Here is a 25,812-nt window from a genome sequence, read left to right as displayed (position 1 = left end):
ATGGAGAACTGTGGGTGGACGGGTCATGCCTGAAGCTACCAGATGGTACGACTTCAGCAGCGTATGCAATTACCACATTGCAAACAATAGTGGAGGCAGCACGCATACCACAGAAATCAGCTCAAGCAGCGGAACTGATAGCATTAACACGAGCATGTGAGCTCAGTACAGGATTGTGTGTGAATATTTATACAGATAGCCGGTATGCCTTCGGAGTAGCGCACGATTTCGGCCTGCTCTGGAAGGAGAGAGGGTTTTTAACGTCACATGGAGTACAAATAATGCATGGGGAGTTAGTTCATAATCTTTTAACTGCATTGACATATCCGAAGAAAATTGCCATCATTAAATGTAGCGCCCATAGGAAGGTAGTCGATAAAGTTGGAGAAGGGAATGCGTTAGCAGACCGGGTGGCACGGGAGACTGCGATGCAGCCCGGTGCTACTGCCATGTATGTAGTGAAGTCGCAAGTAGAAAGATGGCATGATGCGAAGGAAGAAGTGCGAGAAATACAGAGGACCGCTTCTGATAAAGAACGGGAGCAATGGTCCAGTGAAGGAGAATTGGATGATGAGGGTTGCTGGAGAAATAAGCAGATGGATAGATGGAAATTACCTACGGCTTTTGTACAACCTATGGTTCAGATGGCACATGGGCTAGCACATGTTGGAGCTTCCGCAATTGTAAAATTGCTTACCCAAGTCTGGGAGCATCCAGAGATTGCTAGCACGGCAAAGAGGGTGGTGCAGACCTGTATGATCTGCCTGAGGTACAACCCAGGAAAGGGTACTCGAACCCCAGCAGGAGGATTTGTAACACCTACTGCACCCTTTGAGGTTCTGCAGATGGATTACATCCAGCTTGAGCGCTGTAACAATTTGAAGTATGTTCTAGTAGTGGTTTGTGCCTTTAGCAAATGGGTTGAGGCATACCCTACGAAAGACAATACTGCAATGACTACCGCCAAGATGCTGTTGAAGGAGTTCTTCCCTCGATATGGCGTTTGTAGACTTCTGTGGAGTGATAACGGACCCCACTTTATAGCAGATGTTATAAAGTATGTTTTGAAGGGTCTGGGCATCACCCAGAAGTTCCACGCAGTATTTCACCCTCAATCTGCAGGACTAGTCGAGAAGTATAATGGTACACTGAAGCTCAAGATCGCTAAAATCCAAGCTTCGACGTCTTTGACTTGGCCAGATGCTTTACCGCTGGCGTTGTTGTCAATTAGGTCGGTACCGCACTCTCGAATCGGTCTTACACCGTACGAGATTGTCTTTGGACGTCCAATGAATATTTGGGGTCCACCAAAACCTAAGACTGTGTATGATGTACCTTGTGTAATGATGAATGATTATCTGGCACAGTTAACGGATAACTTGGTTTCTATTCATCAACAGGTCCGGGAGGCGCTCCCTGATCGGTCCACCGGTGAAGGACATGGTCTCCGGCCTGGCGACCATGTCATGATAAAAATCTTTGACAGAACGAACAGCCTGGAGCCGAGATGGGTTGGTCCTGAGCAAGTCTTACTGGCAACGAGGACGGCTGTGCGAGTTTCCAACAGAAAGAATTGGATCCATTCCCTGCACTGCCGCAAAGTACCGCCCGGATTGGTGGAGCCTGCTGTATTGACCGATCAACGAGAGATTCTGACCGCAGAGAAAAGCCGTGCTGTGGAACCGAACGACGCTGAGGAGCTCTTTCCGGATCACGCGACTCCTGGAGGGAAGCGATATCATCTGAGGCCAAGAAAGTGAATCCTTCAGTATCGGGACATGATGTCAGAACGGCCCTTGGGTTAGTGAAACGGAGAGCCAATGAGGCAAGGGGGGGGGATCAGCCCTGCATTAGTGTAGTGACACCCGTCTTGGCCCGTTGGTGAAGAAATCGACTGCTGCCCAAGGGGAAGAGTTCTGACAAGCCTTTAGTTTCAGGAAGATATTGATTCTTTATTCTGACATGGAGAAAAAGAAAATTCTTTGTGCAACAGGCTTTATGCTCACAGTAGCTATTGTTGGGATAACCACATGGTTTGTGGAGGATGTGACTCCTGCTCGAGAGTTACTTGTGTTGACCACTCCAGTGCCTGAGGAGCACTACTTCTATACCCTTCCGTATCAAGAATTGAAGCATCGTCAGTCTTATTTGAATAACACTTTCATCCAGATGTTGCATCATACCCACGTTGCCACGAATGCTACGAACTGTTGGATATGTGGTATGATGCCAGCTCATCAGAAGAAAGGAGGAACGCCATTCATACCTCTTCCTTTCTCTCATAATGGCTCTTGTAGAGCATGGTACACTTTGCTTTTTGCCACCCGGAAACCCACAGTGGGACGATTACTCTTCAGACTCAATAAAGAATGTCATCAGGATAAAGATGGATATCCGCAAGCGAATGGGACAATTTGGGAATGGGAAGAGTATCGACCAGATAATGAATCGATTCCCTATATTTTCACGAACACCAGAGACACTGTGGGAAAAGATAGATTTGTGATTCAAGTGGCACAAGCTCAAGCGGACCTGTGTGTCCAGAGTGTGGGTTATATTCCTGTTGGTGTTAGTGATTGCATTACCATATTAAACATCGACGGGTTGAACAACAGTACCTTTTTAGCATCCCATAATACATACTTCGTATGTGGAAATAAAGGTTATTACCGTTTGCCAACCGGTTGGTCTGGAGTATGTTATGTAGCATTTCTATTGCCCCCTGTATTCTTGGCACCTGCATCCTATCATAAGGATTTGAAGTTGTTAAATAATGTGACTGTAAATAGGTATAAACGTACTCTATCAAGTGATGATGTGGACCAGACTGACACCAGTCTGCAGCAGTACATTGATTTTAATTTAGGATTGTTTTTCTTCGTTGGAGCTGCCCTAAATAGTAGGAAAGTTCGAAGGTTAACAAGAGTGGTAGAGGCTGTGACAAACCAAACCGCTGCTGCTCTTGGGAATCTTACGGAAGAATTGCAGATTACCCGAATTGTTGCATTGCAGAATCGTATGGTGTTAGATGTTATGTTAGCTGATCGAGGTGGAGCTTGTAAAATTATTGGGAGTAGTTGCTGTGTGTTTATCCCTGACCACACACCGTCAGTCTATAATGCAATCAACAGGTTGCATAAAATTGCAGCTGAAATCCATACAGAAAACGGCACCTGGTCCTTTTCTGGATGGTTTTGGGCATTGATCACTGCTTGGGGTTGGAAGGTTTTAACTGGTCTCTGCATAATTATAGCAGTTCTGTTTTCTTGTTGCATCTGTGTCCAATGTGGTCCCTTGCTCTGTTCCTTATGTGTATCATTCTGTATTCCCGATAAGAAAGCTATTGCCAATGTCACTTATCAGAAACGTTTAGCTAAAGAAGTAGAAGAAATGATGATAATTGACATATACGATGATTATCCTAACAAACCGGATGTCTTCAGTAAATGCTGAAAGGGTCGTCTGTTGTAAATTGAAACCACAATGTGATTAAGCATTTACTAAAGACATGAATTCTCCTGCCTTACACATGTCTCTTTCGTTATGTTGACTGAAGTTTGGACTCCATTTTGTATTGTTATGTCTCCACGTGCTCAACACGAGAAGAGTCCTATCTTCGTGTTAGTTGCTCTTGTAATCTGCCTAGTAACAGTCTATAAATAGTTCCTTTGTCCGCCTGGCGCATGCCCAGGCTTGACCACATCTGTTATCAGTTAGTCCTTGCTTGACCATGTTTTCGCGGGCTCAAGGAGTATGTCAGCTCCGCCCACATATTGATCTTGTATTGAAAATGTCCATAAAAGGTAACATTCCTTGCCTCATGTTGTATCCTCCCACTTATGAGCCCCTCTGTTGTGTATAAAAGGGGACCGTGTACGCAAGTTCTTTGTGCTACTCTATGCAATACTGAAGGGTATTGTATGGATTGTAGGACCACCCTTAAGGGTTAATAAACCTTGTCTTTGTACTTTGCAGTTTCCGTGCCAACTTCCTTATAGATTCCATTGCAGGAGAGCGAACCCTTGTGTCCTGCGGGCCTAGCTGGGGCCTGTATTCATCACATCCACCAGCATCCACACCACATATGAGGACCACATGGCAAGGAATTCTAATGTTACCAGATACCATGGAATGTATTCTCTGAGGATTGAAAAATAATTGGTACAGAGGCAGACATTTCATGGATACTGCACTCATAAATACCAGCTAGGAGTATAGATGTGGCCATAACCAACCGAATTGTTTTAAGTGGAGCTACATAGAAACAATATGGTTAAGTGTTTGCATGTTAAGGTTTTCTGATTGCTCTCATCTTGCTTATCATCTACCTAAGTTGTATTGACTCCTGTGACTGAGACAACCATTCTACTGAATTTCAATGAAACACTGTGCTCACATTTTGCCTGAGGACCACAGATACTTATGATACACACAACCACAGCACTAAGTTGTCCTCTTACACTGAAGCCTACACTGAAAATCATTAGAGTAACATTAGACTCTAACCTCAGCCTCACATGTCAAAAAAGTGCAATTGCCAGAACATTTATACATTGTCTGCAAATATTAAGGTGAAACCTCTTCTTTTTCCTGGGCTCCCTGGTTTTTCATGGATGTACTAGGTCAAAACTCTAGATTTCACTCTCTCTCTGATTTTTGCAACTTCATCTATACGATAACATCAGCTCGGCTCAGAGCATCATGAAATGGCAAGCTGTAGGAAAGAAAACTTCCTTTAAAGTTCTTTGTGGCAACCACCTTCACAACATAGAATTCTTCGTTTTTTTCACCAGAAGGAACTGAGGACCGTTGGCCCAGATGCATCTCTGCTCAAATTCCAATCTTTGAAATGAAATTCTGAACAATGGAACATGATTCAGAGGATTAACAATTTCTGTCCGTACAGAAAATCAATCCGCCCGTATCAGGGATCATACTCATTTGACATTTTGTAAAAGACTGAAGACATGACTATTTCTATGCAGTCGGGTAAACCCTTATAATAGAAATTCTTACTAACACCCAAGTCAAGATTGTTATCATAAACAAGTATGATTCTGAAGACACATATTTGTTTCCATACATCACAGTCCACAGTGACAAGAAACTTGATAACAAAACTAGATTGCTGGTGAATCACCATGTACATATCGAATTTTCTCACCCCTCCTAGTAATATTCAATGTCCAATGTACACAATTTTCGACCTCACAAACAGCATGTAAGCATACACTTGCTGCTGCTCACATAACTTCACACACATGCATCTAACCACCAGGCATATCCAAAAAGCAAGCTACCAATCCACTTATGTTTGCACAGCTTATGATGAACTTTGATTGGAGCACATATTTGGCCCACTTGCATTTTACCTACACACTGTCAAAGCACACTTTCCCAATGAAGTCTTGACACTGCTACATCCTGCTAAGACCACCTGCCTATCACCCTATTTGCATCACTACTGTGATATATATCTGCTGTACTGAATTATAACAGGTGCGCATTTCCATTGGTCACCAAAATCAACACTGTCTACTCTACATACGGGTAAAAAACCCTAAGACTTTTTACACCTACTCATGCGTCCTCCTGCATACCTTTAATGGTGAATTCATTGGCCTTTGGTGTCACAGTAGTGGCAGCACTTTTCTATATAACACACACAGTGGTGTAGCAAGGGGATGCGGGGGGGGTGTTCTACCCCGGGCAGCATACGTTTTGGGACGGCGTCTTCCCCAACCGACCCCCGTTCTTACATGCGTGGAATCGCCAACCCCCCCCCCCCACTCTTACAGGTGTTTGCCCCAGAGTGGCAAAAGAAGGGACCACCACGGGCAGAAAAGTGGCTAGCTATCACATACCACAGCACTTCCTTCCAATGACATCTCTTGCAGGTTGGCACCATTTCATTCCTATAATAAGGGGTTAATGGTGTATGCCATTTTGATGGTGCTTGCATTGTCTTTGGTCTTTGCCTTTCACTTACTCGATTAGCTGTTTTAACAATCACCCCAGATGTAATCGCTCGCCACTACATACAGCCTTGAGTGGTGACTGTGCCACTTTTGTTGGGTAGGTTGGTAGTGTTGCCTTTGTTACCTTTGAAATACGGTTTTTGCTGTACAAACGATCCTTATAAATTACAGAAAATGTAGGTGTATTTTTCAGAACTCAATATTGTGAGTATGCATTAATGCTTCAAGACTGAATTTTTCTAGCTACTTTTCTGGCATGCTTATCATCTATAACGTGCAGATCCACCAAACAAGGGTCCATAGAACACGTAGCAGAAGAGTAACATTATCTACACGTGTTTCTTGTATGGCATAATTATTTAGTAGAACATAATTCGTTTAACTTAAAGATTTTATTTAATTACCCAGCCAGGCTTAAGATGTGCAAAGTAATGTTAATAAATGACCAGTAAATACTGCCATAACAGCAAAATACGACTGCTTGTAAAGTTTATGTTCGCCGACACAGGCAAAGAAAAGGTTAGTGTCATGTTTTGCTCATCCAAGTAAGGGCTTTGTTCAGTATTCGATTTTAGGTTAGCAGAGAGCAAATTACGCAGTCTACTCTTTGTTATACTTTTTTAGAGACGTGTTAGGCTGACATCCTTGGCATTTTATTACCTCAAACGTTTTACCTTCACTCCCCTATCTTTGCTGAACTCGTTTTTGTTGGCCTAAGGACTCTGTTCACTTTACTGCTAACCAAGGGTAAAGTGCTTGTACTCACTATCTTAAACATTGTAAATTTGATATACACCAAATCGTGACATTTTATTTACTCATCACTCTCTAGTAAATGGTACTGCATGTACCAAGGGCCTGTAAATGAAGTGCTACAAGTGGGCTGCAGCACTCAGTGTGCCACTCACTAAAGTATCACTGTACAGCGCGTGTCACACCTGCCACTGAAGCCTGTAGTGGCGGTTTTCAATTGCCTTTTGCCAGGCATAGATCTTACTTTTAAATAATTATAGGCCATCATTTAGTAGGCCCGTAGGGCACAGTGCATGGTATTTAGAAAGAAGGACATGCAAACTTATGTTTTACATGTACTGACAGTGAAAAAACCCTAAAGTCGTTTCTCATTGTAGCAAGGCTACCTTCCCCATAGACTAACACTTAACAAGTGATATCTTCAGTTTCCGAAAAGATAGAAAAATACTTTTTCCACTCATTTACTCATTTGAGTCGTAATTTAAAATCCATCTTAATGGTAAAGTTGTATTTTAAGCTGCTAGTCTGAAAACGCGACTTTTTTAAAGTTGCCATGTTACTGCCTAAACCATACGTGCCTTTCTACCAGTGGCCAGGGTCACACGATTGAAATAGCTCTCCTGTGGTGTGATTTGTATTGCTTACAGACATGAGGAAAAAAGGGCCTTGGGTGTGGGGCAGGTTGTTCCTCTCTTGAGCAAGATTACTAGGCAGTTGTATTCGGCCCTTCCTGAGCTTCAAAGAGTAGCCTGAGAGCTGTGCCAACATCTGCCTGCCAGGTCATTGACAAATGCAGCACACACTTAGGACTACTTTCCTCTGTCCCCCTATACACAATTGAGCCAAACCCAGGGAAGAGGGAAGGTTAGACAAAGGGGGCACCCCCACTCACATGCTGACACTGTGTATGAGAATAGCATACTCAGAACCTTTTATCAGAACCCTCCTGGACCCATGGAAGACCTGTGGAAGATTAAAAAAAAGACCTGCCCGGCTGTCTGAAGAAGGAAGACTGAATGTGCTTGCCTTGAACTCAGGATTCCCATAAATGACTCCAAGGGTCTGTTGGCTGGCCTCCTGTTTGAGCAACATGGACACAAGCTTCCAGAGGCCTTCCCTGAAACTGCCCAGTTGACCAGCACCAACCGAATTTGCCTGAGCCCTGCTGATGCCCTCTGAAAAAGTGAGATCCCCAAGAAGTGCCCCTGGTTCTGGACATTTGGCTGGCACACAGGTGTACACTTCCTGCTTTTAAACAGAGTTACAGGTGAAAATTCAGAAGTTTGGGACACTTCGTGACACAAGCTGGCTCAACACATCAGCGTCAATTGTGGTGTCATCCGTCAGCACAAAGTTTCGATGGCAACCTGCTGTTGGCTACAAACAGTGACCTACCATGTCTGCTTCAAAAGTGAAGCTCCAGCGTCGACCTGCTTTTCTTGCTGACACCGATATCCTCGCGACTCCAGCCAATGTGAAGCTCCACCAGAGGCTCCATGTGAACTGTGGACATGCGCTGTTTGGAGGTAAACTCTTCACCAGGACTCACTAGGCTCCATCACACTCTGCCCGAACCTGCGATTTATTTTTGTGTTGCAATTGTTTTTTTTAATGGAAGCATCATGGGAAAAGCCAAGGATGTCATACAATGATATAAAAATGCACAAGGAAATTAAAAGAGTAGCTGTCAGAGATATCACAGATGCCCCAAGGGGGAGGCTCAAAAAATGCTCAGCAAAAAAAATGATGACTGCATATGCACACTGGGAGCCTAGGCAGAAGAAAAAACGCAAACAGGGTAGAATTGAGGAGGGGGAACTGAAGGTTCCAGGTGCAGTAGCCAGGAGGAGAGGGGCAAAGGGGGCATAAGTGGGAGTGAAGAGTGGCAGCAGAAATGTGAGAAGGGGGCCTCAAGGAAAGGAACCACAGGGAGAGGGGTGGAGAAAGCACATGAAGGGGAGGGGGGAAGGGAGAGAAAGGAGCCCACAGGGGTGAGGGGTGATTGCTAAGGGACAGCATGACAACCCAGAAGTGAGTGCACTTGGGAGTCATGGAGCAAGGTTCCCAATGACAGTTTTCAAATGTTTGTCCTGACCACCAGTCATTGTCGCTTGGCTTTTCCAGTTGCTTTCTATGAGCCACTCTCATGTGACTGCACCTGTGAGGACCGCCAACGATGCAGAAGGCAGATCTTGGCTGCCATCAGGGCAGTGGTGAGCTTTCTATGGTCATGATGGGAGAGCTGACGAGAATCCAATGAGTCATGAAGCTGAATCAGTTGACATGGCAAAGGAGTGGGGAGAGCTATTGGCCCTCTCAACGTGGACCCCACTGCTTCCCTGAAGGTGTGGATGTCAGGCCAGTCGTCGAGTATGTGGACATTGTTGCAGTGGACATGACCACACCTCCAGCATCCGCGTCCAATGCCACTCCTGTAGGGATTTAAAGAGGCAGAGATTTATTCTAGCCTCCCATGCACCCTAGCTAAGGCTATCCAGTATCTCCAACCAGTCCTTCACCTCATACACCACCTGAAGACAGCCCTGCCACCTCTCAAGCAGGTGCCTCACCTACAGCAAGGAATACAAGTGGGGGATCAGTAGATTATACATGCCAGACATCACACCCATAAACTGACCCCAGGCATTGAGATAACTAAGCACCAAATAGGAGAGGATGTCTCAAGGCTGAAGGCCCAATCTAAGCGTCAGTCAATGGCATAGTTGTGTATAGCTCCACTTCTGGCTGGGGAGATGGACAATTTCAACCCTAAGCATTGCAAAAGACTTGAGTCCTCCCCCCCCAGGAGATGAGGTGTTCCAGTGTGTGGATCTCTACCTCATGCCAGGTGCCCCAATTGAGCAGTTCTGCCCTGACTTGAATACTGGCATTGAACCACATGGAAGCCTTTACATGAAGGTGAGTTTCCACTGAGAGGAGACAATGGTCCTGAACAAGGCTTGTAGTAAGCAATTCACTGACCCAGGAGGAACCGGCATATATAGGGTACACACCCCTGTAGTGCTTCCCAGTATACGTTTTTCTATCGTGAACCTCATTGGGGGCTCCCGAGCATGAGGATGTATATAGGCCAGTTGCACCAAATGAAAGGCCATACAATAGTGCTCACCATACAGAAGGCCAAGTCCACTGGAGGATCTATGAGCAATAAGTTTCCTATTGGACAGGCAGGCCACATTGAACCCCAGATAAAAGACGTAATATCCTTGTCAACCCTGTCAACCTGCTGCTGGACCTTCAGGGGCATCAGCAGAGACCCAAAATTAAATTGTCCACCACTATACGCTCAAGGTCCCTATTGACATAAATGCCCAAACAGCCCTGTTGGTGAGGTTGGGCAGACAGACAGACACGAAGAAGGTTTTGATGACAGATGGGATTGTGACAGTGTTGGGAGTGTAGAGGACCCGGTAATAAGAAGCAAATGCATACACTATTTCCTGTGGGTGGCTAAAAATGACCCCAGAGTTAGTCCTAATGGCGGGGATGGCCATTCCCAAATCCTTCTGCCACAGTTGCACCCCCAGAAGCCTGCCTGCCCTTTCCACGTGTTCATAGTGTCAGCATTTCAGTTCTGGGGCTCGTATTCATCCTTGGAGGTAAGGAGGGCATTGAGCTCCCTGTGTGCTCTCTTGCGGCTGTGTCTAGTGGCAGCCAAGGGGTGGACCATGCAAAGGCACGTGAGATCAGCTATGTCCAACTCTAGCATACACTGTTGAGCCACCAGTTGTTTATTGAGCCCAGAGACATTTCTCATCAACTGGCCCCTGATGGTCATCTTTACTGTCAACCACAGGGTTTGGCCCGAGGCCAAACACCCTTTGTTATGCTCGAGATAGGTGCGTATATGTTACCTATACCATTCCTTACCCAAAGGTTGGTTAAAGTGAGAGAGGGTGAGGCGCCATGGCTTGCGAATTGGCTTTGCAAGCCTAGATCCATCAACAAGTGGACTGGAGAAGGATGAAAAAGATGCATTACATCCAGTAGCCCATGGTCTGCCTGAAGGTCACCCTGAAGGGCTCGATCTGCATTATTGCACACACCGAACAGGCTGGTGCAGTCCAAGATGGCATTCTATTTTGCATTCCAGTCACCCCTAAGAGTAGTTGAGCAATATCAAGCTCAGTCAACATGTGGTTAAGCCAGAGCAAAAACAAGCATTTAGGGCCCTTCAGTGCATAAATGGCACCCACACAGAGTACCCTGTCACAGACCCACAGTTTGACAATTGCATACCAGCCCTCCAGGTCTATCAAGTGTTTGAACACTGTATGCAGGAGGGTTTTGCGGAGCAAGATAGTCACACCACACTTCTGAGGTGACACCAGCCCAACAGCAGGCAGTGGTGGGCAGCTACTATGGATCACCTTACCCACCCAATCCCACTGAAGCTTCTTTGCCTCAGCGCTCCTAAGGTGTGTCTCCTGGAGCAAGGCTAAATCAACATTTTTACAATTAAGGTAGGCAAATTCCTTCATGCGAATGATTTAATGTGGCTAAGGGGTGACAGATGCATAGGGAGGGCAGTGGAGGGGGAAGGTAGTCCTCCACACTACTCCCTGCATGAGGCCAACACCGAGACTGGGGAGAGTGGCAATGCAGGGCACAGTGGGTGGGCGATGCAGTGCAATGGGGGCAGAAGGGAGGGTGTATCCAATGACCCACCCTTGGGCCCAAACAGATAGGGTGAAAGGAAGGAGGATAAGGGGAAGGAGAGGAGGCAGATAAGGAGGGTGGGGCAGATGCGGGTCAGAGGATGTGCGGGGAACAGGGATAGAAAGAAACTGGAAGAGCAAAACAATAATGACTGATGGTCAGGACAAACACCAGAAAACTGAAATTTGTGGGACCAAACCTAGACATCCACTGAGCCCGTGGAGGTCTAAAAACAGGGGAGAAGAACAACCAGCAGGACGTCTGAGGACACTAAAGTTTGCAGTGGGAATGGGTGAATGCGTAACATAAAGGTTGAATGATGGTGACCTGGGTGTTTGGAAAGCGAGGGTGAATCACAGCATGCTTCAGGAGCAAGGATTGGGGCGAGTGAAGAGGAGAGAAGTAGCAGGGATAAGCATGGCCACAGTATGGTTGAAATGGCCAGAGAGGAGTGGGCAGTGCAACGTGTGGTAGGCACCTGCACCACAGGGAGAAGGAGCTGCACAGACATGAGTGAACATGAGTGAACAAGCAGTGAACATACCATGAGTTGGCAATAAATAATGAGCAATAAGCAAACATGCCATATTCAGCCGTCTCTTCCATAACAATAAAGACTCAACGATACAGCAACTGCAGACTCTGAGTAAATCAGTGGTTGGGTGGGCCGGCCTTCAGCGGTGAGCAAGACTTGTTGTGGCCCCTGTCCTGGGCCAGCTCTGCCACCACCTCAATGACCTTCTCTCTGCTGTTCTGCAGATGGTGTGACCTGCCCTGGTGCTGGGCTCCACAGGGCTATTAATTCTCAGTCCCTGGCAGTGGTGCAGCCATGGTGTAGATGAAGGTGGTGACGGAGGCCAAAGAGTCAATTAGACTGTCCAAGAAAGATTGCAGTTCCTCCAAATTAAGGAAGTCCTGGGATTTACCATCCAGCGTGATCCACATATGCACTGGCTTGAAAAGACAAAACTTTATGTCCCACTAGCATGGTTGGTGTCTAAGGGACAAGAACGCCCTCCATGTCATGTCACTCTCCTTGGGAAAGTCTGCAGAGATTTGGATTTTGTGGCCCTCAAAGTCAGAGGACCCATGTCCCGTGCCGCTGTAGGTATCTTCCAGACTTGCTTGTGGCAGAGGAAGCAAGCAATGATGGGCCTTACCCCCATTGACACAAGGGGCCAGCCCTGTCATATTCTGTGGGCCCCTCACATTTGCAGCAGTGGTGAGAAGTTTACCCCAGGAGGGAGGGAAGCAGATCATGAAGGAAGTCACAAATGTCATCCCCCTCTACCTTTTCAAGGATCCTAAAGATGTGATCTTTGTCTCTGCTGCTCCAATCCTCAAGATATGATCTTTTCGTATAGGGCCCAGTGTGCAGTCCCTGTCTGGGAAGTGGTAGTGGCCTGGCCTCCACTGTGGACAAATGAAGGTCCAGCCCCTCCACCTTGGAAGCCGGTGATGTCTACACGGACTGACATTGTCTCCGCATCTATGACCTCCAATCTGTGCCCCACCGCTGTGATTTCCTTTAGGATCAGGCCCATCATGTGTTTCAAGCAGCCCACAGGGGAGTTGGACATTGACTTGGTCTGGGAGACAACTACTGTGAAGAGCAGATGTCTGGTGGGCTTCCTAGAGGCCATGGCAGGCAGCGTGGAGGGCCCAAGAGAGAGATCGCGTATAGATCCAAAGCAAGCAACCGATCAGTGAGGTACCTGTCCAGACAGGCAGATAGGAGACAAAAAGCTGTCAGTGCCCTCAGAAGAAGGACTGCGAACATAGCCAGGGGAGGGAGGGTAATGTTTGCCCCCTTGCTCACCTTGGGGACCACAGGTTTCACTCAGATGGTCGGGAGAGCTGGTGAAGGGACCTCCTCTGCACCAGCTCGCTCCCTGTGGGCTGCAAGATAGACAGGGAAGGAAAGGGACAGATAGCAGCAGAGAAGGCCAGAAAGGGAGGAGGAAGAAAATGAGGCATGGTCCAAGTGTCCTCCGTGGGTCAGGTCTTTGTCTATCTCTGGCCCCCGGTCACTGCCAGGAGGAGCAAAGAGACTGATGCTGCGGCGTTCTTCCCAAAAGTGGGGCACAGAGATAACAGCCAGCATCTGCCTCACACTGTCTCAAAGCCAGCCCTTCCTCTGCAGGTCCCCTGGGCCAGAAGACCCACGGAGGAGGAGTGGGGAGAGAAGAGGACCCCAGTGTAATAGGATCGATAGTCATGGCTGAGGTCCTAAGGGCTGATAAGGCCGCCCACCAGAGAAAGCAGGCTGCGGGCAGGTCAGGCCCCGTCATGTGGGAGGCTAGTCAGGTGAGGGTGGCGTCCTCTGACTGCACTCCACACCTGGAGAAGGCAGGTTTGCTGTTGGGGGGCATGGTATACCCAAGTCACCCCCAGCTCCGTGCAGCCAGTTGCCATTGAGAACCCCGGCCTTCTATCTTCACAGTGCACTCGTACAATCCCCCAGGGCCACCGTGTTATGCAGGGCGATGCAGGTCAACCTCGATCCCTGGTCACCTGCCAGCTGGCATTTGCGTGCTTTGTCGGAGTAGTGAGCCACTCAACTGTGTCTCTGATGCACGTGGAGGGTGGGTGCAATGTGCCTGGATGACCTCCAGACCCGTGTAGTGCCACTCCTGAGGCGCGCAGGCCCCCTCACTGACCCAGCACACCATTCAAATCCCCCAGGGCCACTGCTGTGTGCTGGGCTGTGCGACCCGGCCGGAAGCCCCAAACTTTGCCTAGCAGTTGCTGCCACAGAAGGAGGCAGCTGGGGGGTCGGCTGACCATATCATTGTGATCTTCAGGGCCGCCACCACCATCTCTGCCATGGAGCATCACCTGGTGCCGGTACTGTGTCCCCTGAGGCCTCTTGGCTCAGCAGAGCTCACTCGTCAGGCAGCTATCGCTGTTGACAGCCAGACTTCGCAGCTTTGAACTTGTGACTTTGTGTGTTTTGGAGCTATTTTCATCTGAAATATTTTAAATTCATAACTCCATTTCTACTTATTTGATTTTTGTTATTTCGATGTAATTGTATTTGCTAAATGTTATTCTATTTCTCTAAATGGGTTTTGGAATTGTTCTTGTGTTATGTTTTTACTTTATTGATGTTTAATTACTGCATAAATACTTTACACATTGCCTCTAAGTTAATCCCTTAGCCTTTGTGTCAAGCGTCTACAGAGCTAAACACAGGTTTATTTATTGACTTATATGGTTCACCCTGACAAAGATTGTGTTTATTACTTGAGTAGGGCTCTCACCCCTTTTGAAAATCTCTATCATGAAGGACCATTTTACATACATGCATACATACATGCACAACTGTTCTTCTTACGATACAAAACAGTGACTTATATGGTTCACCCTGACAAAGATTGTGTTTTTTACTTGAGTAGGGCTCTCACCCCTTTTGAAAATCTCAATCATAAAGGACCATTTTACATACATGCATACATACATGCACAACTGTTCTTCTTACGATACAAAACAGTGACTTATATGGTTCACCCTGACAAAGATTGTGTTTATTACTTGAGTAGGGATCTCACCCCTCTCAACTAATTACCTAATTCCTTACAAAAAATAAGGAAGTTGGGGTGGATAAAATCTGTCTATAAATTGACCATTTTAAAAACGCTCTATGTTACTAAATGTATAGGAGTTTTGCCCTAAATTAGTTTATGTTGTGGTTGCTTGGATACTAAAGTGGCGAAATTAAACTCGGATAGATCTGTCAAAAGTTAAACTCCACAGAACTGTGCTCTGTTGTTCTATAAACGAATGTTCCATATTTAAGTGAAAATGCTGTCGAGAAAAAAGTACCATTAATAAAGAACATAAAATGTAAGATTAGAAGTGTAATTAAGCTAGCCTACATTCAATAAAGAAATACGTGTTTGTTCTAAACAGTACTAATCATATTTGGGCTAAAGGCGTAGCATTTTTCCTGCGATAGAAACACCCTAAATTACATTGTACAGAAGTGACTCATTCTCTCTTTAACAAATTAGCAGAATCCGAAAAATATTCCTCTGGCTTAATTGCAATATGTGATTAAGCTTCAAATCATAACACCATATGTTTTTAACAGAACCACACCTCATACGCATGAGAAAATAATCCTCGGACACATTAGCATTCACAAGAGGATACTTGAATGCATTTACTTATGCCCATCTTTTTTTATTTCTTGCGACAATAATTTCTTCATTGCAGAATTATTGAACGCTGTAAGGCAAATATTTTTTTGAAAATCTCTATCATGCAGGACCATTTCACATACATTCACAACTGTTCTGCTTCAGTACAAAACACGGATTTTACTGGCAATGTGAGATTCTTATGCATTACCCTACAAGATCATTTCCTTTAAAATGGACACTGTCTTTTGGACTTTTGGAGTCAGTTTGAGTTTGGCATCAAGAGTTCCGGATTTTTTTTTATGCTGGAGCCTCGGCTAGGTAAGGTTAACAGAGCAACACTTCCAAAAAATAATCTCCTATTGAAACTCCAAGAATTGCATTAGAAAATTCATGGCTGTTATATTAGGCTCACGAAATATGCTTTGTTCTGTTCAGGACCATGTTGTGAGGCATGGTGGCCCCTGCAAGACAAAGCAATAGTGGCCCCCTAGGAACAGAGTAAATACTATCTGCATCTCAGAATCATAATTTTTTGTATGTTTCAGAAACAAACTACCGTTTAGGTTCTTACTTCTGAAATTCAAAAATGTTGCTATGCCATGGCAGTAAGCTACCAATACGGTTTTGGTGAAAATGCTCATGTGAGTAGAAGCACCTAGGCCAAAATGATCTCTGTCAAACGTGGCTTCTACCACAGCTAGCTGGCCACTCTCACCACCCTATTGAGGCGCAGGTCTCAGCTACAAAACCGTGATGGCTGAAATGCTTGAATGAATCTCAGCCACTGGTAATTACATGGGGCCGCAGCCCAGTCCGTCATTATTTTGCGCACTATGCCACCTCAGTTTGGACCCAGCCATATGCAAATCAGTATTGACCCTGCTCCAATCAGAAGATTCTGACTCGAGCTGCAGGCCATGTCTTACCTGAACAAGAAACCAAGCAACCCAAGACTGATTTCAACATTCTTAGGGCTTATCAGTTGGGTATAGCTTAGTTCCAGTGGTAAAAGGTGCACGGGACTCACGTCTAGGCATACTCATCCCACTTAGAGTGTTTCACTAAAGTACACCTAAAAAATGATGGATGGAATGCTTGAATTAATCTCAGTTCAGGTTAGACTGCTCTGATTGTAACAGTGTTAAGAATGATTTGCATATGGCTGGGACCAAACTGAGGTGGCATGGTGGACAAAGAACAATGGCCAGTGGTTAGACTTATTGCAAGCATTGCTCTCATCACCCTTTCTGTATTTGATATACTACAGGTCCCCATGCTCACTGTCACTGGGACCAAGCTACACCCTCCTAAAGAGCTCCAATCACGGCAAAACTGGTGTCAGGTTGCTTGTGTTCCAGCTCGGGGAGCGCTTCGAGCTGGACTGTTCTGATTGGACCTGGCTGAAAATAGATTTGCACATGTCCGACTCCAATCTGAGGTTGCACTGTGGGCAAACGAATGATGGTTTGGAATTCTACCTCACATGGTTGCAAGTGGTTAGAATTATTGCAAGCATACCTCCTATCAAATATTGTATTTTTGATTTTAGTTACAGTACTGTTTGAGAAAAGTAGTGCAGCAATTCTTTGAGTTTGTTTTATGCCTGGAAATTAGTTTAGTTAGGCAATAGGCAAACAAAGAGGACATGCTGCAATATTTTTCACCATCCACCAGTCCACTCTCCTCTCCTGGATTAATGCATTGATGCCAATCACTTAATTGGAAATGAATTGCCACATGTAATTGGGCATTATTTGTGTGTGAAACTGGCACACATGCATGTCATTTCTATGTCTTGTGCACATACAGAAAGCAACAAAGATGTGCTTCTTCCCTGCCAGATGCATTAAAATTGCTTCTGCTAATTATAGCACATGGATATCTGAAGTGTATGTTGCAAAAATAGAAATAAAGCAATTTGAATGCATCTGAGAGTGCTGCATCCTATTTGGATGGAGAGATTTGAGAGACCAGCAGGAATTATGGCCTGACCACAGACACAATGCCTCATTATTCACCATAGCGGCAACAAGCTTGTTTTGCACTGTGTTTTCAGGAAATGCAAGCATCAAGATATTTTGCTTGAAAACTTCAAATGGGGAACATCATTTAGAACGACAGCCTAACAATGAATGCCTTTACAACAAAAGCGTTACAACGAAAATGTCTTAACCACAAATGTTTTTACAATGAAATTGTTTGCCATTAGTATGCCTTTACCACAGATGCCTTTACCACAAATTACATTGGAAAAGCATGAATGGTAAAGGCATAATCGCGGTAAAAAATGAACATGTAAATGTAAATATTTTGGTAAGTATTAAAGGTAAGTATTATGGACCTGATTTAGATCTTGGCGGGACTCCTGTCGTCCCTCCTTGGCGGTGGTAACAAGTAGTCTGTTGAGCTGATGGAGTTCTTCCTGCCATATTTAGATGCGGGCTAGTTGAAACGCCATCCCCCTCAAAAGATTGGTTACTGTCGCGTAAGTGGCACACCTCCATCGACGCAGCTGACTCCTCTGCTGGCTAACAGTTCTCCACTGCCATCAGGCCAGCGGATTTGAGTGGGCCGATTTAGATTTCCCCATTGTGATAGTATTGTCCTAGTGCTGGAATCCTGGTGGATTGAGTCCCTGGTGGAGTGGTCAGTACTGCTTATTAATGTGTCACTACACATATATGTTGTATTTGCTTCAAAAATATATATAGGTAATGTGTTATGACACTTTTGTTACATATAGCATAGCACACAAACAACATTCACACACTGTTGAATGTACTACCACAGGACCCACAGCAAAACACCCACAACCACTACAAGCAAATAGCTTTTTAAGTGTTAAAACAGGTGTATTCTTTTTTTTAGAAGAGGCATTACACATATAAAATAATTGCATGTCAGAGCAATGTAAAAATACATAAGCCCAAAGCAAATGTTAACACACAATTCATAGTAAAAACAAGTGAAAAAGAAGCTAATCTTAGATCCCAGTGCCAACGGAGTTGATTAGCTTTGTGGTCAAGTAGTGGCAGCAAAGCAAGGACCTGGACAATGGGGGTACAAGACTGAAACGGAGATTGAAAATGGAAAAAAAGTAAGTTACTACCTCATTTCCTACGATTCCACCAACTCAAGGTTGGAAGTTTTCCCGCCACAGTTTTCCTCGATGTAAAGGCACATCGTGATTGACCCGGCAGTAATGTTGCCTGCACTCCCTCCAAAAGCCTCCTTTGCCTATGATGCTGTCAGCGTGGTAGGAAAATTCTGGCACTCAAATGGACTATTGTCCACAGACCCGCCAACATCTAAATAGAGCAGACAATGAGACCATCAGAAAAGTGATAACGAGGCCAGATCTCGTCGTTAGGTGTTTATATATATATAAATATCAATGTATATATTTCACAACAATGGCCCTTGACAGGAACAAACTGGAGCACTTCACGGGTTTCAAAATGCATTTATTCGGTTTTGGTAATTTAAAAATGCATTCCATTCACTCCGCATGACGTATTTCTACAACCAAGCCTTTCTCAAATACTATGAGTGAAAGTTCTTCATTTTCTTGGGGCCAAATACCCCTCCTGTTTTCTCCATTAAGTCCCACAAAGCAGGATTGCTGAGACCTCATAGGAAGCCTTGCCCCCTTTCACCATCACTCTGTAAACGCGCCTCCTGGTGCACTACTAGTAGTGGGATGAAGCCCCCTTGGCTATTGAGGGTCCTTGGGGGGCCAACTAACCCTCCTGTTACTTCCAGCAAGTCCCACGCAGTGGGTTTGCTGAGAGGATTTCTGTGGCCATGCTCCCTTTCTCCACCACTCTGCAAAATCACCTCTTGGTGCACTACTACTTGGAGGATGAGGTTCCCTTGACTCTTGAGGGTCCTTGTGGACCACCTAGCCCTCCTGTTACCTCCAGAAATCCCACCCAGATGGATTGCTGAGAGGTATTCAGAGGCCACTCCTCCTTTCTCCACCACTCTGCAAATGAACCTCCTGGCACACTGGTACTTAGGTAAAGAGGTCCATTTTGGTCCTGAGGCCCTCAGGAGGCAAGGGGACCTCATCCCCCCACCAGCAGTGCAACAAGAGGTGTGTTTGCAGAGTGGGGGAGAAAGGGGGCTTGGCCTCCAACCACATCTCAGCAATCCCACTGTGTGGGGCTTACTGGACGTAACAGAACTTAAGCTCCCAGCTAGTAGTGCACCAGGAGGTGCGTTTTCAAAGTGGTGGAGAAAGGGGGCATGGCTACCGAAAACCTCTCAATAAACCCACTGTGTGTCTTGTTGGCCCCTAAGGACCCTTAGTAGCCAAGGGGGCTTCATCCTGCACCCCCAACAGTAATTACATTTAAAGTCCCAGGGAGTGTGTGGTCCCCAGGGCCCCAGGGAGGAGGCAGACCCTGGAGCTGTGGGGGTCCCCATGGCCTCCTAACTGATAAAAGTTAAAGCCCGAAGGAGGTGGTGGCCCCCTGGCTGCAGTTCCCCTGAATAGTATCTGGAAACCTCCAGAGAGGTGGCAGTCCCAGTGGCTAGGACGGGGTCCAAGAGGCCCCCTCCATTAATTAAAGAAACAAGCCCCAGGGCGAGAGGGGTGCCGTGCGGGCACCCTGCATGAATTATTTAAAAAACCCTGGGGAGTGGGGAGTCCCTGGGGTTTAATTTACCCCTAGGAGGGGGTCCCCATGCACCCCCTTCTTTATATTTATCATGCCCCGGGGATTTGTCCCATCCCCTGGGCTTTAGAATAAAGGCATGCGGGAGCCCGTGCGTATTTGTTTTTAAAATGTTGCCATGGATTCGAGGATCCACCCTCTGGTCCAGGGCAAAAAAAGATTTTAAATGCTGGGGGTTCCCTGTGAGATCCCCCCACCATATATGGGGGGGGGGGTCATGGTACCCTGCCCCCTTTTTCTTTATTTTTAAACTCGCATCCCAGATATCTATTTTTTTATGTTATGCCTTACTTCGTTTTTGCTGGTTTAGGTAATCTGGGCACTTTGCCACAACCGATCAGTGCTAAAGTGCCTGTGCTCCCTGTGTAAATTGTGAATATGAATGTTTATCCATAATTGGAATATTTGATTTACTGGTAAGTCCCTAGTAAAGTGCACTATGTGTACCCAGGAGGTGCAAATTAAATGCCACTAGTGGGCCTGCAGCACTGGTTGGGCCACCCACATGAGTAGCCTTCTAAACTTGTCTCAGGCCTGCCATTGCAGTGTCTGTGAGTGCAGTTTTAAACTGCCATGTAGACCTGGCAAGTGTACCCACTTGCCAGGCCTTAACCTTTGCATTTACCACCCATAACATAGGCCAAACTTACCACCTGTGGGCAGAGTGCAGTGTATGTGAAAGGCAGGACATGTACTGGTATGTTTTACATGTCCTAATAGTGAAATACTGCTAATTTCATTTTTGCAAAAACTAGCTCTCCAATAGTCTATAATTGGAGCTGTCTTGTAACTTCTTACAAGTGTAACTTTCAGTTGAGAACAGCTATGAATTTGGAGCATGGGCTCTCTGAGCTCACAATTTAAAAACACATCTTTTAGTAAAGATGGTTTTAAAATTGCGTGTTTGAAAATGCCACTTTTAGAAAGTGGGCATTTTCTTGTTCAACCATCCTGTACCTCTGCCTGCCTGTGGAATCAGCATCTGGTTTAGACTGACATTGACTTGCATTTACTCTAGACAGTCATGGAAAGGGAGTTGAGCTGTGCCCAGCATATCCTGATGTCCCATCACCAGGCCGATAGGCCTTCCTGAGCTAGAGTGGTGAGAGGAGCTGTCAGCTGCACCTGAATAGGGCTGTCCCTGGCCTCTCACAATGCTGTCTCCACTCCCCTGGAGTGTGACTGGAGCCAAGACCAAGCAGGACAAGAACCTGTGCACTACAAAGACAATCCTTTGAAGAATGCCTACTTCAAAGGCCAACAGGGGTATAAGTATTGGACCTAAAACCCAAGACTTTTGGAACACTTCTTGATCAGGCGGAACCTCTGCCAAGGGGAAGAGTTGAAGTGCGGTGATGAGGAGGACCGCCCAATTGCTGTCTGTTGCTTTGCTGGATTGGCCTGCAGTTGCTGCTTCTGCTTTGGATAGGAAAAGGACAGGACTTTGCTTTGTATTCTGCTTGTAAAGTTTCTCCAAGGGCTTATGTGTGCTTGCCTCCTGTTGAGAAATCTCAGGGCCAGCAAAGTCTTCACCTGCAGCATACCTGAACTGAACTGCTGGGAGTTCTGGCCTACCAAGTGGTGCCAAGTCCAGTTCTGGGCCCTTGGAGTTTGTTCCTGCTGCAAAGATCTGCTTGAAACCATCAAAATCGACGCTTCGCCCTTCCAGCACCTGTTTTTCCGATACAGCACTGCCACTTGGGAGAAATTTCCACACACTGCCAACATGCGGCTGAAGAAATAGATGCAGCGCGTGCCCATGGCTAAAGAAACTGCTGCAGCCTGAGTTCAGCGCACCTTGTCACTGAAGTCCTAGACCACTGCACTGACTCTGACGCAGGCCGGCTGAGCAGCTGACAAGATCGATGCATCTTGAGACCGAGGCTGAAGAAACCGATGCAGCGCCTGTTTGCGCTGCCGCATCGATCTTCATCGCATCCAGATTTCCATGCATCACACCCACAGACCAGAACCTTCTTGGATTTTGATGCATCAACTACATCTACAGTCTGTATTCGATGCAACACTTCTTCGACGTGCAGCAGAACTGATGCATCTCCTCCTCAAGGACTCAGAAACCGATGCTTTGCTGAATTTTCCAATGCATCCCTCCTCTGCAGCTGTTTTGCCATGTGGATTATGATGCATTTGAGGTACTTTGTGTGAAATCACTGCATCCATAGAGTTCTATAGGCAGATTTGCTTAAAACCTTTGAAAAATCATGTTTTGAGTTGTGTATGTCAGATTTTCATTGTTTTGATCTTGTTTGGTTAGGATAAAGAAATGTTATATTTCTAAATTGGTGTGGTGTTCATTTGTAGTGTTTTCACTGTGTTACTGTGTGTTATGTACTAATACTTTACACATTGCTTCTGAGATAAGCCTGACTTTTAGTGCCAAGCTACTAAGGGGGTGAGCAGGGGTTATCTGGGTGTGTAACTCCCTTATCCTGATTAGAAGGAAGGGTCCCTATTTGGACAGGGTGCAAGCCACTGCCAACTAAAGACCCCCATTTCTAACAAGAGTGGACACTCAAGATGGGCTTTATAACTTGATTATGAAGGAGCATATTTTGATTAATTGTACCACAGATTTACTGAGACAGCATCTGGTAGATTCTGACTTGTCCTTTCCTGTCAAGTTGGGGAAGAAAGCATATAAATGGGTCATAGCCTGGGTATACCAGAAAAAGATCCAAGGTGGGGGTGACCCTAAGAATGGTGCTCAGACTGCTCAACAGGGGAAGGCGGTGAGCACCAAAAAAGTTAAAAAGAAGGAGTTCTTTAAAGGCCCCCAAAAGTCTTCTCAGGAGAGTGGCTTCAAGAGACTTCCCAGTCCCAAAGAGAGGGTTATCAGAGAAAAAGCTGGGATCTCGAGAAGGCTGTGACATGCTGTGACAATAGTCAGACAGGGTATATGTGCTAGGCCTACACTCACATATTTCAGAGTACCCAAAGAAGGCCAACAAGAAGCAGCAGTCCAGCCAGGAGCTCACAAAGTTCTGGTTTGACCAGAAGGCAGCCATGGTTGAGTATTAACCATGTCAGCTGGTGTGGAGCCTGTGGCTTTCACTAAGACTGATGTCTACCCCAAGCCAAGGGCAGATGAGCTATTGATAAGCTGAGGCCAGCCAGATTTCTCAGCACCTTCAACTTGACATAAGGGCATTGGCAGATTGGCTTGACCAAGGAGCAAAAAAAAGATCTGCATTCTCCACCCCAGAAGGCCACTCTTTAAAGTGATGCCCTTTGGATTAAAAGATGCACCTACCACTTTTCATGTTAGTGAATTAGGCTCTGTCAGGCTTGGATGATTTCAGTTTAGATTTTCCAAATGATTTTGCTGTCTTTATCTCCACCTGTGTTGATCACCTTGTGCACCTCAGGGAGGTTTTGCAAGCCCTGCATCACGCAGGCCTCACTATCAAGGCAAGCAAGTGTCAAATTGGGCAGAGTACTGTTGTGTACCTGGGCCACCTTGTGGGTGGTGGCCAGGTAAGACCTCTCTAACACAAGATCAAGACTGTTCGGGACTGGGAGGCTTCAAAGACATAAATCCATGTCAGGGAATTCCTTGGCCTGACTGGCTCCTAGAAAAATCAACAGTAAGTCTCTTTGTATGCTTCAAGGGTAACGTCACGGAAGTAAATCTGGTGCACTCATTTGTCATTTAAATCTCACGAACCGCGAGATTGAGAGGACGAAGCAAACTCGAGCTCCAAGAGTTCCATTCACAACAAACAAACTATAGCGAGTCCGCTCGATTCATCTCCGTGACTCCGCCTCCAAGAGTTTTGCCAAAAGAAAATAACTCACTGAAATGAGTGCACCAGATTTACTTCCGTGACGTTACCCTTGAAGCATACAAAGAGACTTACTTGTCCTACTGCCCTCAGCCCCGACTACATATCTGTTACAGCTCATAAAAACAAGACGAAAGCTAACACCATAATTTTTTGTCATTTAGATCGGCTGATCTACTTCCCACAAATTAGAGCACAACAGGTCCTGATGAGAGCCCTAGTAATTATGGGGACTCGAAACGCGTAGACCTTTCTCTTTGGCCACAAGAATTCCGATTTAATCTAAAGTATCAGACAAAATTGTCAGATAAAAGTGTTTTGTCTTTTCTTTTCTGTGGTCTTCTTAAACAATGTTTTATCCACTTTATGAATGAATTGCTTGCATGTTTTTGTATGGATGTATGTACGAATGAGAATAAATGAGTTGTATTGAATTGAATGACTGAATGTGATCGTTCGTGAAGATAGCACAGTATTGTCCACTAAGTTCTTTCCAAAATTTGCGATTGATCTATAAATTAGAAGGTCAACTATATAAAAAAACATAATAAAGAATTGATTGATTCAATCGACAAAGTTTTTTTGTCTAAGGTTTTTTGTTTATTTCTAAAAATCTTTTCTCATAATTGATTGAAAAAAAGTGTCTTGCAGTACTAGCATTCTGTCGTTATTTCTATAGCCTGGCTCAGCTTTACTGCTACTAGCCAAAACCCCGTTTTTGCTATTGGCTGACTGGCTCCTAAACAAGGTTTGTGAAGGGGTATGGTACCATTGTTGCCCCCTTACTAAGTTAACCTCAAGGAAACAGCCAAAGTAAGTCGTTTGGACGAGAGGCTGTCAAAATGCCTTTGAATCACTGAAAGTAGCCCTGTGCTCAGCAACTGTCTTAAAAGCACCTGATTAGGAGAAACAGTTAATTGTTCAAACAGACACTTCTGAACATGCGATTGGAGCAGCGTTGTCTGAGACCAACGATGGAGACCAAGATAAAACAGTTGCCTACATTAGCAGGTGAATCCTCCCTAGAGAGAAGCGTTGGAGTGCCACTGAGAGGGAAGCTTTTGCTGTGGTTTGATCCCTGAAGAAGCTAAGACTCAACTTGTTTGGGACTCACTTCAAAGTTCAAACTGACCAAAGACCTCTCAGGTGGCTGATGCAGATGAGAGGCAAGAGCCTCAAATTATTGAGGTGGCCCATTTCCTTACCGGGGATGGACTTTGAAGTGTAACACAGACCAGGGAATGCCATGCCAATGTAGATGACCTTTCTAGGTTTTTCCACTTATACAATGAGAACTACCATGAGGGAGGTTAGTGCTTATCACATTTTGTCTGGGAGAAGCTCATGTTAGAAAGTGCTCTTTTTATCATGGTCACCACCTCACTTTTTGCTCTAGATGCTGTTTTTGTAGGTCTGGAAGTTTACTGGGTTCTGGTAACCAGGCCCCAGTTTCAGTGCTTTTTCCCTTTACCCGTAACTGTTGAATTGGTACACCCAATTGGCAGGCACTTATCACTCCTTGCAAGTCCCTAGTAGATGGTACCAGAGGCACCCAGGGCAGGGGAAATAAGAGGAGTCCCCAGGGCTGCAGCACCTTATTGTGCCACCCTGGGTGACCTGAGTAAAAGTATGTCTGTAAGTCTTCCATTGCAGGCCTGTCTGCTACAAAGTAACTCTGCAAACACCACGTACTGCAGAGCCACACCACTGCCTAAATGTAATTGATTCACTCTTAAGGTTGCCCTCCTATGTCCAGGAAGTAGTGTGCATTATA

General features: G+C 45.6%; 1 long non-coding RNA gene across 1 annotated transcript in view; it reads right to left on the bottom strand.

The window, feature by feature from the left end:
* LOC146867532 (uncharacterized) overlaps positions 1–18,842 on the bottom strand; it is a 168,206-nt gene extending 149,364 nt beyond the window's left edge. The window contains exon 1 of the long non-coding RNA XR_014961782.1: positions 18,666–18,842. This is a non-coding gene — a long non-coding RNA (uncharacterized LOC146867532). The remainder of the gene's footprint in view (positions 1–18,665) is intronic.
* Positions 18,843–25,812: the final 6,970 nt, after the last annotated feature.

This window comes from Triturus cristatus, chromosome 1_2, assembly GCF_964204655.1.
Source record: "Triturus cristatus chromosome 1_2, aTriCri1.1, whole genome shotgun sequence".
NCBI classification, from domain to species: domain Eukaryota; kingdom Metazoa; phylum Chordata; class Amphibia; order Caudata; family Salamandridae; genus Triturus; species Triturus cristatus.
This window is presented reverse-complemented; position numbering and strand designations above follow the sequence as displayed.